The following is an 18805-nucleotide window of genomic DNA, read 5'->3' as shown; positions in this document are numbered from 1 at the left end:
TTTTATATGGGCGAGAGCCTCGTCTGCCAATTGATGCGTCTCTTATTTTGCCTTCGACAGCAAAACTCTCGTCCTCCGTTGCAGAACACCGTGCTCGCATTGTCGAAAATCTGGAAAACGCCCGTCGCATAGTTAAGACAAATACAGAGTTGGCTCAACAGCGCATGAAACACTACTACGATCAGAACAGTGCGCCAGTCTCCTTTGATATCGGATCCAAAGTCTGGGTGTACACCCCAAAAACGAGAAAGGGTCTTTCCAAAAAGTTAGCCCATAACTACCACGGACCATATCGCGTTGTCAAGAAGTTATCGCCTGTTCATTTTCGTTTAAGGACACTCGACAACCGTCCAGTTAGTGTTCCAGTGCACGCAAACCGCATGAAGCTGTACGTCGATCCGTCGGACCGTCCAACTGCTGCTCCTCCGCAATGTGACACGTTCGTTGATCTCAGTGATGTGGATTTACCGCCAGACAGTTTTCTACCAGAACCTAACCCGATAGCAAAAAGTGACTCGTCTGTAGATGAGCCCTCTATCACTCGTCCCGAGGATTACTGTACACCACAGGAGATTTTACCAGTTTGACGCGTTTTCGAGCCGGGAGGCTCGATTTCAAAGGGGGAGGTTGTGTTGTGCACCAGATCGAACGAACCATTGTAGGGTATAATTTAAATATTTGGCAAACACTTTATTTCCGCTGTTAATTATCTATGTTTCTTTTGGTTGTAGGTCTTACGTGTTTTTAGCTGATTGGTTGTTATTAATAGTTGTAAAATGCTTGTATCTATAAATACGCTGTAGTAGTTTTAAGAATTAGGCTTTTTGGGAGAAGCATCTTGCTGTTCGTTCAAAGTGCTGACGAAAGAAGTCGTTGTCTCTCTGCTCCTTTCTGCCACAAGTCGAGTTGAAAAGGGCCGTGAGTTATTTTATATATACTTAGTTGCACTGTAGTTAAAGTGTAATATAACAAAGCCCCTATACCCGAAACTTTTTTCCACTCTTGGAGAGCCCGCCAAAGCGGGCTCTGGGTGGACCGCCGGCCCGCGGCACGCCGAGCCAGTGGACCGCCGGCCCGCGGCACGCCGAGCCAGTGGACCGCCGGCCCGCGGCACGCCGAGCCAGTGGACCGCCGCCCGCGGCACGCCCACCCAGTGGACCGCTCGCCCCCGACACGCCAAGCCCGTGACCCGCACCCCCCCCCAAGCCGAGAAGCAAATTAGCAAAGAACCAACTAACGCCATGCCCAACACACAAAACCCCCCTCACACAAAACCCCAACACACACGGCTTCGCCCCCCGCAGAGGCGTGCCCCCCGCAAAGGCGTGACTCCCGCACAAAAGAGGCTCCCGCCAAAAAGAGGCTGTGGCGTGCTCCCCCGCAGAGGCTGCGACAACCACGCCCTCTGCCATCACAAAATTTTTCCTCAAAAAAATGTGCAAAAAACACTCGCACTCCTGCAGAATTCAGCGCAAAAATCACTCGCGCTCCTACGCGATTTTTACTCGCACGACTGTCACAGGCGCTAGAGGGCGGGGACCTTTTTTTTCCCCTCTCCTCCCCGCCCTCTAGCGCCTGTGACAGGAGTGCGAGTAAAAATCGCGTAGGAGCGCGAGTGATTTTTGCGCTGAATTCTGCAGGAGTGCGAGTGTTTTTTGCACATTTTTTTGAGGAAAAATTTTGTGATGGCAGAGGGCGTGGTTGTCGCAGCCTCTGCGGGGGAGCACGCCACAGCCTCTTTTTGGCGGGAGCCTCTTTTGTGCGGGAGTCACGCCTTTGCGGGGGGCACGCCTCTGCGGGGGGCGAAGCCGTGTGTGTTGGGGTTTTGTGTGAGGGGGGTTTTGTGTGTTGGGCATGGCGTTAGTTGGTTCTTTGCTAATTTGCTTCTCGGCTTGGGGGGGGGTGCGGGTCACGGGCTTGGCGTGTCGGGGGCGAGCGGTCCACTGGGTGGGCGTGCCGCGGGCGGCGGTCCACTGGCTCGGCGTGCCGCGGGCCGGCGGTCCACTGGCTTCACTATATACTAAGATGCCACTATGCAAATGAAGGGCAAGCAGCGGTGAACACGGTCCGAGCTCCACTAACCCTAATGTTCCCTCCCGAGGTTTTCCACCGTCTCCCACGAGCTCCTTTCCCCGTCAGTCACACGCAGCCTGCTGACGGCACTTGGAGGCAGGTTTTCGTTTTTCGATTCGTTTTCGTCTTTCTGCTAGAAATCCTGAAAACAAACTTTTTTTCGGCGGAAGTTCCCTTGCTTGCGGACCTAATTGCTTCTCCGGAGAAAGGGTTACATCGGGTCGTTAAGCGTGTTAGGCTTTGTCAGCGAGGTCGTTAACCGCCACCTCTTTGTGCCGAGGGCAATTATCTCCGCAGAGTTGCGCTGCCAAGGCTCTGCTAATCACCATCGATTTTTTTGGCACGAAAACGGTGCTGCGTCACGGCTCGCTTCTCCCTTCTCGATGGAAGTTTCGATTCGAAATTTTCGGAATCAAAACCGTTCGAATGCGACACCTTTCTCCCAAAAACTCGAGACCGTACGAGCAAAAGTTATGATTGTCATGATCATCGCCTGTACATCGCTGTACAGTACATCACTGTACGAATCCTTTGTGTTCGAGCTCTGGCTCGACCGTGATTGGTCGAAATTTGATCGTTATCAGTGCTAAGAATGCGATCTCATTGTCTAAACTAAGCGCTCATGGTTATCATGCTCAAATTGACCTGTACTTTTTCATCACGTGTCCATTTTTGTTGCGAAGCTTACCAAATCACATCCTGTCCGACCCGACCCGACCCGAGTGGGGGTACGGGCCCCGCGACCCTGCAATAGACTGCAAACAATTGGCCGCTCCGCCCACAAAAATCAACAAGAATTTTCTATAGACATGCACTCAGCACAAATAGAACAGCCAATTTCACGATGAAGTTTCACGAAATCAAAAAATATAGATGTCAACCCCTTGAAAAACTCCGTGACTTTCAAAAGGGCGTTGGATTTAAATGAAAAGCAAATTAAACACGAAAAATTCTAGCTAAAATGGACAGTTTATCATTGACTAGAGCAGCGTAAACGACAAACTTAGCAAAAATCCTCTCCGTGTGGGGGTACGAGCCCCCCGACCTCTTCATAGGCAACAAAGCATTGCCCGGTCGCAAAACCGGTGATTAACATGTGATTAACCTTTAGATTGTGAAGGGGCCCCTCGATGAAAATGAGCACCATCGGTCGAGAAAACGAATTTCCAACGGAGGTCGCCATGAAAGACGCCATTTTCAATTTGGCGTCATGAAAGCATTACCACAACAAGCAAAGCATTGCCATTTTTACTTGGAACAAAATACACTGATTGTACCAAGAACAGACAAGACAGGATTAGGAATATCGAGGTGGGACACTGAGCATTCCAAAACATACTTTTTGAAATTAACACGGACGTAGAAAATGCCGCAATTTTCGAAAATAAAACTTTTCAAGAAAGTTTGTTTTGGTTGCGGACGATTCAGGATGTTCCCTTCATGATAATACTATACCATCGATGCGAGATCATTATGCGTCAACTTGATTGTCAGTGCGGGTCGTTAACGATACTTAGGTACTCATTAACCTTTCCTTCTGCAAAGCTCCAAGGTGGCAAGCCAACTTTTTTGATTCGCTAAACTTGCTGCGTCATAGTTTACCCCGCCGTTGTATTAGGCATTATAAGTCGGTTGACGGCATTTTTATGATGGAAAATACTTTCTTAGTCGTATCGAAAAAAATTGGAAGCTTATCTTTATAATTTCGTTTTGTTTGATTGCGAAGGGTCCAGTAAGTTTCCCTTCTTATAAAACTATAGAATTGAGGCGAGATCATTAAGTGGCAACTTGATTGTCAGTGCGGGTCGTTAGTGATACTTAGCTACCCATTAACTGTTCCTTCTACAAAGTTCCACAGTGGAAAGATAACTTTTTCGATTTGCTAAAACTTGCTGCGTCACAGCTTACCCCGCCGTTGTATTAGGGATAAAAAATGAATAGACGGCATTTTCATGATGCAAAAAATGCCCTCAGCCGTTTCCAAACCAAACTGAAAGCTTATTCCTAAAAAAGTATTTTTCGATGATATGGCATCATGATTATGTTTATTTTCATACGTAGGGACTTTTTTTCTATTGAGGGTCGCTTTTATTAAGAAGGGCGATATTCACCCATACAAACGTCCTTAATTCGAGCCAAACGGGCCATAAGCTTGCGAGTTAAGGTGGCTCTCCCATGATTGCCCCGTATCGAGTGCATTTGTCAAGGACGACATTGGAATGACTTCAAAATTCCTTTTTTTGGCAGGTTTATCAATTAATTTGGTCTTCCTTAATTCACCTACGAATAATCCGTACAGTAACGTGGCTCCAACATTAAATAGGATCATTTGGCTACACGGACCACACTCTCGAGTTAAATCGTCCACTATCGACTGTAATGTGAAGGCAAGCTATAGAACTCCGGGGCAAATCACTTCGGGCTCACTGGCTTATAATCTACACTTATTGGCAGTTTTAGGAGCATTTTACGTTAAAAATGATGTACCATAAAAACAGTGTCAGTTGAATTTGAAATTCCAATCCAAATGAACATTTTCAACGAAAAAAAAACCACTCATGCCAATTTCTTCACCTTTGAACAAATTAGAAGGGGTCATAGAAAATTTATCCATTAAAAATAAAATCGTCAGTTACCAAAACTTGAATGGCGAGAGGTTTTAAAACCAGCCCTTTTAAAAAATTTTCACCTGATGCCAAACGAGCACCCCGAAACATGAAATTAGTGCCCTTACGAAAAAATACTGCTATTTATCCAATTTAGAGGCTTTGAGCATTCACCTACTTATATTCGTACAGTAATAAGCCCTCGTAAAGATCACTCATCAAATTAAAAAATGCCTTCCTGAAGAAAAATAGTTACTTCTTAAGAAAGCATAAAGCAAAGAAATATTGCAGATATTCCCCACGTTTAAAAAAACAAACGATGGCATTCTCAGTAATAAACCACCCTCTCTAAAAACTCCCTCAGAATGTATGGGCACTTTGCAAACGCCAAAACAATACTCCGCAGCAAATCGCGCGAAAATTACATTTGCTCTAGATATCTTGGCACTAGGAACATACAAAGCAACCATATTTATTATCCCTCATTATAAATGAAAAAGCAGTGCCACTCAAAACCTTGGAGTGAATGACATTAGCTCTAGATATCTGCCCACTCTGCTCACTAGACACGTGTCAATCATAACTTTTTATTAATATCGTCTCATTATAAATATTATTTTAATTGCAAGAGACTCTCCCTACATTTGAAAATAATCGCTTCCAAATACGATACACTTTACCACATACAGTAGAACATTTGATCCTTCCCCAAATACATCTCAATAAATTAAACTTTTGAACTACGTCCTTATTTATAGTCATTGATATTTTTTGCCTTTTTATGGAAGGAAGACTAGCCTTTCTTGGAGAACCCGCCAAGGCGGGTTCTTGCAAGCCCCTATACCCGAAACTTTTTTCCACTCTTGGAGAGCCCGCCAAAGCGGGCTCTGGGTGGACCGCCGGCCCGCGGCACGCCGAGCCAGTGGACCGCCGGCCCGCGGCACGCCGAGCCAGTGGACCGCCGCCCGCGGCACGCCCACCCAGTGGACCGCTGGCCCCCGACACGCCAAGCCCGTGACCCGCACCCCCCCCCCCAAGCCGAGAAGCAAATTAGCAAAGAACCAACTAACGCCATGCCCAACACAAAACCCCCCTCACACAAAACCCCAACACACACGGCTTCGCCCCCCGCAGAGGCGTGCCCCCCGCAAAGGCGTGACTCCCGCACAAAAGAGGCTCCCGCCAAAAAGAGGCTGTGGCGTGCTCCCCCGCAGAGGCTGCGACAACCACGCCCTCTGCCATCACAAAATTTTTCCTCAAAAAAATGTGCAAAAAACACTCGCACTCCTGCAGAATTCAGCGCAAAAATCACTCGCGCTCCTACGCGATTTTTACTCGCACGACTGTCACAGGCGCTAGAGGGCGGGGACCTTTTCTTTCCCCTCTCCTCCCCGCCCTCTAGCGCCTGTGACAGGAGTGCGAGTAAAAATCGCGTAGGAGCGCGAGTGATTTTTGCGCTGAATTCTGCAGGAGTGCGAGTGTTTTTTGCACATTTTTTTGAGGAAAAATTTTGTGATGGCAGAGGGCGTGGTTGTCGCAGCCTCTGCGGGGGAGCACGCCACAGCCTCTTTTTGGCGGGAGCCTCTTTTGTGCGGGAGTCACGCCTTTGCGGGGGGCACGCCTCTGCGGGGGGCGAAGCCGTGTGTGTTGGGGTTTTGTGTGAGGGGGGTTTTGTGTTGGGCATGGCGTTAGTTGGTTCTTTGCTAATTTGCTTCTCGGCTTGGGGGGGGGGGGTGCGGGTCACGGGCTTGGCGTGTCGGGGGCCAGCGGTCCACTGGGTGGGCGTGCCGCGGGCGGCGGTCCACTGGCTCGGCGTGCCGCGGGCCGGCGGTCCACTGGCTTCACTATATACTAAGATGCCACTATGCAAATGAAGGGCAAGCAGCGGTGAACACGGTCCGAGCTCCACTAACCCTAATGTTCCCTCCCGAGGTTTTCCACCGTCTCGCACGAGCTCCTTTCCCCGGCAGTCACGCGCAGCCTGCTGACGGCACTTGGAGAACGGTCTTCGTTTTTCGATCTTTCCTCATCTTCCTGCCTAAAAATCCTCGAAAAAACTTTTTTTCGGCGGAAGTTGCCTTGCTTGCGGACCTAATTGCCTCTCCGGAGAAAAGGTTACATCGGATCGTTAAGCGTGTTAGGCTTTGTCAGCGACGTCATTATCCGGCACCTCTTTGTGCCGAGGGCAATTATCTCCGCAGAGTTGCGCTGCCAAGGCTCTGCTAATCACCATCGATTTTTTTGGCACGAAAACGGTGCTGCGTCACGGCTCGCTTCTCCCTTCTCGATGGAAGTTTCGATTCGAAATTTTCGGAATCAAAACCGTTCGAATGCGACACCTTTCTCCCAAAAACTCGAGACCGTACGAGCAAAAGTTATGATTGTCATGATCATCGCCTGTACATCGCTGTACAGTACATCACTGTACGAATCCTTTGTGTTCGAGCTCTGGCTCGATCGTGATTGGTCGAAATTTGATCGTTATCGGTGCTAAGAATGCGATCTCATTGTCTAAACTAAGCGCTCATGGTTATCATGCTCAAATTGAGCTGTACTTTTTCATCACGTGTCCGTTTTTGCAAAGCTAACCAAATCCTGTCCGAGCCGAGTACGGGGTCGCGGGGGTACGGGCCCCGCGACCCTGGAATAGACTGCAAACAATTGGCCGCTCCGCCCACAAAAATCAACAAGAATTTTCTATAGACATGCACTCAGCACAAATAGAACAGCCAATTTCACGATGAAGTTTCACGAAATCAAAAAATATAGATGTCAACCCCTTGAAAAACTCCGTGACTTTCAAAAGGGCGTTGGATTTAAATGAAAAGCAAATTAAACACGAAAATTTCTAGCTAAAATGGACAGTTTATCATTGACTAGAGCAGCGTAAACGACAAACTTAGCAAAAATCCTGTCCGTGTGGGGGTACGAGCCCCCCGACCTCTTCATAGGCAACAAAGCATTGCCCGGTCGCAAAAAGTCCTATTCGCATGGACTCAGCACAAAAAAAACAGCCATGTGATTAACCTTTAGATTGTGAAGGGGCCCCTCGATGAAAATGAGCACCATCGGTCGAGAAAACGAATTTCCAACGGAGGTCGCCATGAAAGACGCCATTTTCAATTTGGCGTCATGAAAGCATTACCACAACAAGCAAAGCATTGCCATTTTTACTTGGAACAAAATACACTGATTGTACCAAGAACAGACAAGACATGATTAGGAATATCGAGGTGGGACACTGAGCATTCCAAAACATACTTTTTGAAATTAACACGGACGTAGAAAATGCCGCAATTTTCGAAAATAAAACTTTTCAAGAAAGTTTGTTTTGGTTGCGGACGATTCAGGATGTTCCCTTCATGATAATACTATAGCATCGATGCGAGATCATTATGCGTCAACTTGATTGTCAGTGCGGGTCGTTAACGATACTTAGGTACTCATTAACCTTTCCTTCTGCAAAGCTCCAAGGTGGCAAGCCAACTTTTTTGATTCGCTAAACTTGCTGCGTCATAGTTTACCCCGCCGTTGTTTTAGGCATTATAAGTCGGTTGACTGCATTTTTATGATGGAAAATACTTTCTTAGTCGTATCGAAAAAAAATTTGAAGCTTATCTTTATAATTTCGTTTTGTTTGATTGCCAAGGGTGCAAACTATAGAATTGAGGCGAGATCATTGAGCGTCAACTTGATTGTCAGTGCGGGTCGTTAGTGATACTTAGCTACCCATTAACAATTTCATACGTAGGGACTCTTTTTCTATTGAGGGTCGCTTTTATTAAGACTAGCCTTTCTTGGAGAACCCGCCAAGGCGGGTTCTTGCAAGCCCCTATACCCGAAACTTTTTTCCACTCTTGGAGAGCCCGCCAAAGCGGGCTCTGGGTGGACCGCCGGCCCGCGGCACGCCGAGCCAGTGGACCGCCGGCCCGCGGCACGCCGAGCCAGTGGACCGCCGCCCGCGGCACGCCCACCCAGTGGACCGCCGGCCCCCGACACGCCAAGCCCGTGACCCGCACCCCCCCCCCCCAAGCCGAGAAGCAAATTAGCAAAGAACCAACTAACGCCATGCCCAACACACAAAACCCCCCTCACACAAAACCCCAACACACACGGCTTCGCCCCCCGCAGAGGCGTGCCCCCCGCAAAGGCGTGACTCCCGCACAAAAGAGGCTCCCGCCAAAGAGAGGCTGTGGCGTGCTCCCACGCAGAGGCTGCGACAACCACGCCCTCTGCCATCACAAAATTTTTCCTCAAAAAAATGTGCAAAAAACACTCGCACTCCTGCAGAATTCAGCGCAAAAATCACTCGCGCTCCTACGCGATTTTTACTCGCACGACTGTCACAGGCGCTAGAGGGCGGGGACCTCTCAATGTACTAAAATCCTACTATGCAAATAAGGGGCAAGCAACGGTGATCACGGTCGCAGCTACTTCGCCCCTGTTCGTGTGAGATCGGTTTAAAGGCGCCCCGCCAACGTCCCGCTCTTTTCTCCACTCGACCCCGTCCGTCGGTGGGAGTCTGGGATTTTGCTTCTTTTCTCCCTCTGTCTTGGTTTTCCTGGTCGAAAATCCTCAAAACAAACTTTTTTTCGGCGGAAGTTGCCTTGCTTGCGGACCTGATTGCCTCTCCAGAGAAAAGGTTACATCGGGTCGTTAAGCGTGTTAGGCTTTGTCAGCGAGGTCGTTAACCGCCACCTCTTTGTGCGGAGGGCAATTATCTCCGCAGAGTTGCTCTGCCAAGGCTCTGCTAATCACCGTCGATTTTTTTGGCACGAAAACGGTGCTGCGTCACGGCTCGCTTCTCCCTTCTGGATGGAAGTTTCGATTCGAAGTTTTGGGAATCAAAACCGTTCGAATGCGACACCTTTCTCCCAAAAACTCGAGACCGTACGAGCAAAAGTTATGATTGTCATGATTTTGCCCTGTACTGTAATGTACAGTACACCACTGTACGAATCCTTTGTGTTGGGGCTCTGGCTCGACCGTGATTGGTCGAAAGTTTGATCGTTATAAGTACTAAGAATGCGATCTCATTGTTTGAACTAGACGCTCATGCTTATCATGCTCGAATTTAGCTGTACTACTTTTTACATCACGTGTCCGTTCTCTTTGCCATCTTTGTTTACTTGGTGAAATCGAAAAAATAAATGTCAAACCCTCGAAAAACTTCTTCCTGATTTTTTTCAAAGGGGCGTTGGATTTAAATTAAAATCACACAGAAAACGAAAAATTAAGCTAACCAAATCCTGTCCGAGTGGGGGTACGGGCCCCGCCATCCCCCATCATTGCAACAAAGAATTGACCGCTCAATAAAATCAACAAGAATTTCCTATCCACATGCACTTCACTGAGCATTCCAAACATACGATTGAAGTTAACACGGACGTAAAAATGCCGAAATTTTCGAAAATGAAACTTTACAAGAAAGTTTGTTTTGGTTGCGGACGATTCAGGATGTTTCCCTTCCTAATCAAACTATAGCATTGATGCGAGATCATTAAGTGGCAACCTGATTGTCAGTGTGGATCGTTAGCGATCATTAACCTTTCCTTCTGCAAAGCTCCGCGGTGAAAAACCAACTTTTTCGATTTGCTAAACTTGCTGCGTCATAGCTTGCCCCGCCGTTGTTTTACGCAGTATAAGTCGGTTGACAGCATTTTTATGATGGAAAAAACTTTCTTAGTCGTTTCGAAAACAAATTGGAAGCTTATCTTTACAATTTCATTTTGTTTGATTGCGAAGGATGCAGGACCTTTCCCTTCTTGATCAAACTATACAAATGAGGCGCGATCATTAAGCGTCAACCTGATTGTCAGTGCGGGTCGTTAGCGATACTTAGGTACCCATTAACCGTTCTTTCTTGAAAGAACCACTGTGGAAAGACAACTTTTCTGATTTGCTAAACTTGCTGCGTCATAGCTTGCCCCGGCGTTGTTTTAGGCATAAAAAATGACTAGACTTCATTTTCATGAAGCAAAAATTGCCTTTAGTCATTTCGAAAACAAACTGAAAGCTTATCTTTAAAAAAATTTCTCCGTGACATTGGATGATGATTATGTTTACTTTGATACGTAAGGGCTATTCCTTCTATTCACGGTCGCTTTTGAGAAGAAGGGCGATATCCACTCATAGAAAGGCCCTTTATTCAAGCCAAAGGGGCCATAAGCTTGGTGGCCCTCCTATGACTGCCCCGTATGCAGTGCAATTATCATAGACCAGTTTGGAATGGCTTCGAAATTGCTTTTTTGCCAAGTTGATTAATTAATCTTGCTTAACTCACGTACCAATAATCCGTACAGTAACGTGGCTCCAACATTAAAGAGGATCATTTAGCCATGCGGACAACACTCTCGAGTTAAATCGTCCACTATCGACTGCAATGTGAAGGCAAGCTATAGAACAGCGGGGCAAATCACTTCGGCCCCACTGGCTTATAATCTACACTTATTGGCAGTTTTAAGAGCATTTTACGTTAGAAAGGATATACCATCAAAAAAGTGCCACTTGAATTCGAAATTCCATTCCAATTGAACTTTTTCAACGAAAATAAACCCCAATCATGCGAATTTATTTACCTTTGAAGAAATAGTAAGGGGTTATAGAAATTTTATCCTTTAATCATCAAATCGTCATTTACCAAAAGTTGCGTGGTGAGAGGTTTCAAAACCAACCCTTTTTTTTAAAATGCCCTCCGATATTGTTCACCTGATGCCAAACGAGGACCCCGAAACATGAAATTAGCGCCCTTACGAAAAATTACTACTGTTAATCCAATTAAGGCGCGGTTAAAACTTATGAGGCGGAAATATAAAATTTTGTCTTCTCGAATAGGGAATTGCCATTGAGTGACATTTTCTAAACTAGCCACCAATTTCCAAAACTACTTCAAAGGGCCCTTCCAAAGAAGCATAATGGGGACCTGACTAATCGAAATTCTGCCTCCTATATTATTAAATTCGAAGTTACTAAAGCATATATCTTAAAGTTTTATTAAACAATAAGGGATTCGCAAAATTACCAACAATAAAGAACCCTGATAATCACTGATCCAATTAAAATTAAAAAAGCTTTTATAAAGATAAAGAATTATTTTTTAATTCAGCATAAAACAAAGAAATATTGCGGATATTCCCTACATTTAAAAAAGGACAAACCGTGGTATTCTCAGTAATAAACCACCCTCTCTAAAAAGTCTCTCAAAATTTATGGGCACTTGGCAAACGACAAAGCAATCCTTCACATCGACTCGCACTTCGTTAAATTAGCTCCAGATATCAGGGCACTTGGCACAGACAAAGCCGTTACATTTATTATTGCTAATTAAACATGAGGGAACAATGCTACTCAGGCCCTTGCAGTGCATGACATCAGGTCCAGATATCTGGGCACTTGGCACATACACAGCCATTATATCTATTATTGCTAATTATACATGAGGAAACAATGCTACTCAGTCCCTTGCAGTGAATGACCTTAGGTCCAGATATCTGGCCACTTGGCACAGACAAAGCCGTTACATTTATTATTGCTAATTATACATGAGGGAACAATGCTACCCAGGTCCTTGCAGTGAATGACATTAGGTCTAGATATCTGGGCTCTTGGCACATACACAGCCATTATATCTATTATTGCTAATTATACATGAGGGAACAATGCTACTCAGGCCCTTGCAGTGCATGACATCAGGTCCAGATATCTGGGCTCTTGGCTCACAAGAGACATGTCAATCATATTTGCTGATAAACAACGTCTCCATTACAGTTATTTGACAAATTAATTTATTCATTGAGGCTTGGAGGATTCACCTACATTTATAGTCAGTACAGTAACAAGGCTCCCACATTAAACCAAATAATTTGGCTACGCTGACGAAGCATAGGAATTAAGATGGATCTCATATATCCATTATCGAGTAGATTTCTTAGGCTAAGGCTTAGATGCATCAAATAACACCTGCGCGGCGCATACGGTCCACACAAAACTCAAATTTTTTTATATTTAAAGCAATGACTGGATTAGACCTTACTCATATTTTTTAATCAAAACGGTCAAAGGCCTTTTTTTGATACGATTTTTTAAACTAACCAGAAACAACAAACAATACTGCCCAGACCCTTCCAGCGAAAGAGTTCTAATTCTTAATTACAATTTATCACATAAAATATGTCACAAGCTCCATCACTATATGGATAAAAGAGTTTATTTAATGTCATTGTTATTTATTATTATAAAATGGAAATAAACTAGCCTTTCTTAGCGACCCCGCCAAAGCGGGGTCTTGCTTGGGTGGACCGCCGGCCCGCGACACACCGAGCCAGTGGACCGCCGCCCCGCGGCACGCCGAGCCAGTGGACCGCCCCCCGCGACACACCGAGCCAGTGACCCGCAAGCCCTCCCCAACCCGAGCTGCAAATTAGCAAAGAACGAACTAACGCCATCCCCAACACACAAAACCCCCCTCGCACAAAACCCCAACACACACGACCTGCCCCCGCTGAGGCGTGCCCCCAACAGAGGCGTGGCTGCCGCCCAAAAGAGGCTCCCACCAAAAAGAGGCTGTGGCGTGCTCCCCCGCAGAGGCTGAGAGAACCACGCCCTCTGCCTTCACAAAATTCTCCCTCAAAAAAATGTGCAAAAAACACTCGCGCTCCTACGCGATTTTTACTCGCACGACTGTCACTGGCGCTAGAGGGCGGGGAGCCTCCTCCTCCCCGTTTTCTGCTCCCCGCCCTCTAGCGCCAGTGACAGTCGTGCGAGTAAAAATCGCGTAGGAGCGCGAGTGTTTTTTGCACATTTTTTTGAGGGAGAATTTTGTGAAGGCAGAGGGCGTGGTTCTCTCAGCCTCTGCGGGGGAGCACGCCACAGCCTCTTTTTGGTGGGAGCCTCTTTTGGGCGGCAGCCACGCCTCTGTTGGGGGCACGCCTCAGCGGGGGCAGGTCGTGTGTGTTGGGGTTTTGTGCGAGGGGGGTTTTGTGTGTTGGGGATGGCGTTAGTTCGTTCTTTGCTAATTTGCAGCTCGGGTTGGGGAGGGCTTGCGGGTCACTGGCTCGGTGTGTCGCGGGGGGCGGTCCACTGGCTCGGCGTGCCGCGGGGCGGCGGTCCACTGGCTCGGTGTGTCGCGGGCCGGCGGTCCACCCAAGCAATCACTATATACTAAGATGCCACTATGCAAATGAAGGGCAAGCAGCGGTGAACACGGTCCGAGCTCCACTAACCCTAATGTTCCCTCCCGAGGTTTTCCACCGTCTCGCACGAGCTCCTTTCCCCGTCAGTCACGCGCAGCCTGCCGACGGCACTTGGAGGCAGGTTTTCGTTTTTCGATTCGTTTTCGTCTTCCTGCTAGAAATCCTGAAAACAAACTTTTTTTCGGCGGAAGTTGCCTTGCTTGCGGACCTAATTGCTTCTCCGGAGAAAGGGTTACATCGGGTCGTTAAGCGTGTTAGGCTTTGTCACCTAGGTCGTTAACCGCCACCTCTTTGTGCCGAGGGCAATTATCTCCGCAGAGTTGCGCTGCCAAGGCTCTGCTAATCACCATCGATTTTTTTGGCACGAAAACGGTGCTGCGTCACGGCTCGCTTCTCCCTTCTCGATGGAAGTTTCGATTCGAAATTTTTGGAATCAAAACCTTTCGAATGCGACACCTTTCTCCCAAAAACTCGAGACCGTACGAGCAAAAGTTATGATTGTCATGATCATCGCCTGTACATCGCTGTACAGTACATCACTGTACGAATCCTTTGTGTTCGAGCTCTGGCTCGACCGTGATTGGTCGAAATTTGATCGTTATCAGTGCTAAGAATGCGATCTCATTGTCTAAACTAAGCGCTCATGGTTATCATGCTCAAATTGAGCTGTACTTTTTCATCACGTGTCCATTTTTGTTGCGAAGCTTACCAAATCATCCTGTCCGACCCGACCCGACCCGAGTGGGGGTACGGGCCCCGCGACCCTGGAATAGACTGCAAACAATTGGCCGCTCCGCCCACAAAAATCAACAAGAATAAAAAAATATAGATGTCAACCCCTTAAAAAACTCCGTGACTTTCAAAAGGGCGTTGGATTTAAATGAAAAGCAATTTAAACACAAAAAATTCTAGCTAAAATGGACAGTTTATCATTGACCAGATCAGCGTAAACGACAAACTTAGCAAAAATCCTGTCCGTGTGGGGGTACGAGCCCCCCGACCTCTTCATAGGCAACAAAGCATTGCCCCGTTGCAAAAAGTCCTATTCGCATGGAATCAGCACAAAAAGAACAGCGATGTGATTAACCTTTAGATTGTGAAGGGGCCCCTCGATGAAAATGAGCACAATCGGTCGAGAAAACGAATTTTCAACGGAGGTCACCATGAAAGACGCCATTTTCAATTTGGCGTCATGAAAGCATTACCACAACAAGCAAAGCATTGCAATTTTTACTTGGAACAAAATACACTGATTGTACCAAGAACAGACAAGACAGGATTAGGAATATCGAGGTGGGACACTGAGCATTCCAAAACATACTTTTGAAATTAACACGGACGTAGAAAATGCCGCAATTTTCGAAAATAAAACTTTTCAAGAAAGTTTGTTTTGGTTGCGGACGATTCAGGATGTTCCCTTCATGATAATACTATAGCATCGATGCGAGATCATTAAGCGTCAGCTTGATTGTCAGTGCGGGTCGTTAGTGATACTTAGCTACCCATTAACTGTTCCTTCTACAAAGTTCCACAGTGGAAAGATAACTTTTTTGATTTGCTAAACTTGCTGCGTCATAGTTTACCCCGCCGTTGTTTTAGGCATTATAAGTCGGTTGACTGCATTTTTATGATGGAAAATACTTTCTTAGTCGTATCGAAAAAAAATTTGAAGCTTATCTTTATAATTTCGTTTTGTTTGATTGCGAAGGGTCCAGTAAGTTTCCCTTCTTATAAAACTATAGAATTGAGGCGAGATCATTAAGCGTCAACTTGATTGTCAGTGCGGGTCGTTAGTGATACTTAGCTACCCATTAACTGTTCCTTCTACAAAGTTCCACAGTGGAAAGATAACTTTTTCGATTTACTAAAACTTGCTGCGTCACAGCTTACCCCGCCGTTGTATTAGGGATAAAAAATGAATAGACGGCATTTTCATGATGCAAAAAATGCCCTCAGTCGTTTCCAAACCAAACTGAAAGCTTATTCCTAAAAAAGTATTTTTCGATGATATGGCATCATGATTATGTATAATTTCATACGTAGGGACTCTTTTTCTATTGAGGGTCGCTTTTATTAAGAAGGGCGATATTCACCCATACAAACGTCCTTAATTCGAGCCAAACGGGCCATAAGCTTGCGAGTTAAGGTGGCTCTCCCATGATTGCCCCGTATCCAGTGCATTTGTCAAGGACGACATTGGAATGACTTCAAAATTCCTTTTTTTGGCAGGTTTATCAATTAATTTGGTCTTGCTTAATTCACCTACGAATAATCCGTACGGTAACGTGGCTCCAACATTAAAGAGGATCATTTGGCTACGCGGACAACACTCTCGAGTTAAATCGTCCACTATCGACTGTAATGTGAAGGCAAGCTATAGAACTCCGGGGCAAATCACTTCGGGCCCACTGGCTTATAATCTACACTTATTGGCAGTTTTAGGAGCATTTTACGTTAAAAATGATGTACCATAAAAACAGTGTCAGTTGAATTTGAAATTCCAATCCAAATGAACATTTTCAACGAGAAAAAAAACCACTCATGCCAATTTCTTCACCTTTGAACAAATTAGAAGGGGTCATAGAAAATTTATCCATTAAAAATAAAATCGTCAGTTACCAAAACTTGAATGGCGAGAGGATTTAAAACCAGCCCTTTTAAAAATTTTTCACCTGATGCCAAACGAGCACCCCGAAACATGAAATTAGTACCCTTACGAAAAAATACTGCTATTTATCCAATTTAGAGGCTTTGAGCATTCACCTACTTATAATCCGTACAGTAATAAGCCCTCGTAAAGATCACTCATCAAATTAAAAAATTAAAAATGCCTTCGTGAAGAAAAATAGTTACTTCTTAAGGAAGCATAAAACAAAGAAATATTGCAGATATTCTCCACATTTAAAAAAACAAACGATGGCATTCTCAGTAATAAACCACCCTCTCTAAAAACTCCCTCAAAATGTATGGGCACTTTGTAAACGCCAAAACAATACTCCGCAGCAAATCGCGCGAAAATTACATTTGCTCTAGATATCTTGGCACTAGGAACATACAAAGCAACCATATTTATTATCCCTCATTATAAATGAAAGAGCGGTGCCACTCAAGACCTTGGAGTGAATGACATTAGCTCTAGACATCTGCCCACTCTGCTCACTAGACACGTGTCAATCATAACTTTTTATTAATATCGTCTCATTATAAATATTATTTTAATTGCAAGAGACTCTCCCTACATTTGAAAATAATCACTTCCAAACACGATACACTTTACCACATACAGTAGAACATTTGATCCTTCCCCAAATACATCTCAATAAATTAGACTTTTGAACTACGTCCTTATTTATAGTCATTGATATTTTTTGCCTTTTATGGAAGGAAGACTAGCCTTTCTTGGAGAACCCGCCAAGGCGGGTTCTTGCAAGCCCCTATACCCGAAACTTTTTTCCACTCTTGGAGAGCCCGCCAAAGCGGGCTCTGGGTGGACCGCCGGCCCGCGGCACGCCGAGCCAGTGGACCGCCGGCCCGCGGCACGCCGAGCCAGTGGACCGCCGCCCGTGGCACGCCCACCCAGTGGACCACCGGCCCCCGACACGCCAAGCCCGTGACCCGCACCCCCCCCCCAAGCCGAGAAGCAAATTAGCAAAGAACCAACTAACGCCATGCCCAACACACAAAACCCCCCTCACACAAAACCCCAACACACACGGCTTCGCCCCCCGCAGAGGCGTGCCCCCCGCAAAGGCGTGACTCCCGCACAAAAGAGGCTCCCGCCAAAGAGAGGCTGTGGCGTGCTCCCACGCAGAGGCAGCAACAACCACGCCCTCTGCCATCACAAAATTTTTCCTCAAAAAAATGTGCAAAAAACACTCGCACTCCTGCAGAATTCAGCGCAAAAATCACTCGCGCTCCTACGCGATTTTTACTCGCACGACTGTCACAGGCGCTAGAGGGCGGGGACCTTTTCTTCCCCCTCTCCTCCCCGCCCTCTAGCGCCTGTGACAGGAGTGCGAGTAAAAATCGCGTAGGAGCGCGAGTGATTTTTGCGCTGAATTCTGCAGGAGTGCGAGTGTTTTTTGCACATTTTTTTGAGGAAAAATTTTGTGATGGCAGAGGGCGTGGTTGTTGCTGCCTCTGCGTGGGAGCACGCCACAGCCTCTCTTTGGCGGGAGCCTCTTTTGTGCGGGAGTCACGCCTTTGCGGGGGGCACGCCTCTGCGGGGGGCGAAGCCGTGTGTGTTGGGGTTTTGTGTGAGGGGGGTTTTGTGTGTTGGGCATTGCGTTAGTTGGTTCTTTGCTAATTTGCTTCTCGGCTTGGGGGGGGGGTGCGGGTCACGGGCTTGGCGTGTCGGGGGCCGGTGGTCCACTGGGTGGGCGTGCCGCGGGCGGCGGTCCACTGGCTCGGCGTGCCGCGGGCCGGCGGTCCACTGGCTCGGCGTGCCGCGGGCCGGCGGTCCACCCATCTCAATATACTAAAATCCTACTATGCAAATTAGCTTCGAAACAACGAATGTGCTACTATGCAAATGAGGGGCAAGCACGTCTGCACACGGTCTGACCCACTCGACGCCTCTTCGAACGAGATCGGTTTCGAGGCCTCCTCGAAACGTCCCGCTTTTTCCTCCGTTCGATCCCGTCCGTCGACGTGAGTCTGCAGCTGGCCTTCGATTTTCGATTCGGTCCCGTCTTCCTGCCTGAAAATCCTCGAAACAAACTTTTTCTAGGCGGAAGTTGCTTTGCTTGCGGACCTGATTGCCTCTCCGGAGAAAAGGTTACGTCGGGTCGTTAAGCGTGTTAGGCTTTGTCAGCGAGGTCGTTAACCGCCACCTCTTTGTGCGGAGAAGCAATTAAGTGCGGGATCCTCAAGTTTCTGCGAGCTTCGATTTCCTTTGCAAGAAAACCTTGCTGCGTCACAGCTCGGTTCTCCCTT

At 46.7% G+C, this 18805-nt stretch overlaps 1 protein-coding gene across 1 annotated transcript in view; it reads left to right on the top strand.

The window, feature by feature from the left end:
* Positions 1-18805, top strand: part of LOC135685681 (uncharacterized) — a 106780-nt gene that overhangs the window by 43978 nt on the left and 43997 nt on the right. The window lies entirely within an intron of this gene.

The sequence above is a fragment of the Rhopilema esculentum genome, chromosome 10 (assembly GCF_057945365.1).
Source record: "Rhopilema esculentum isolate cy_ngs chromosome 10, ASM5794536v1, whole genome shotgun sequence".
NCBI classification, from domain to species: domain Eukaryota; kingdom Metazoa; phylum Cnidaria; class Scyphozoa; order Rhizostomeae; family Rhizostomatidae; genus Rhopilema; species Rhopilema esculentum.
The sequence above is the reverse complement of the archived record's forward strand: the minus strand, read 5'-3'. Positions and strand labels throughout refer to the sequence as shown.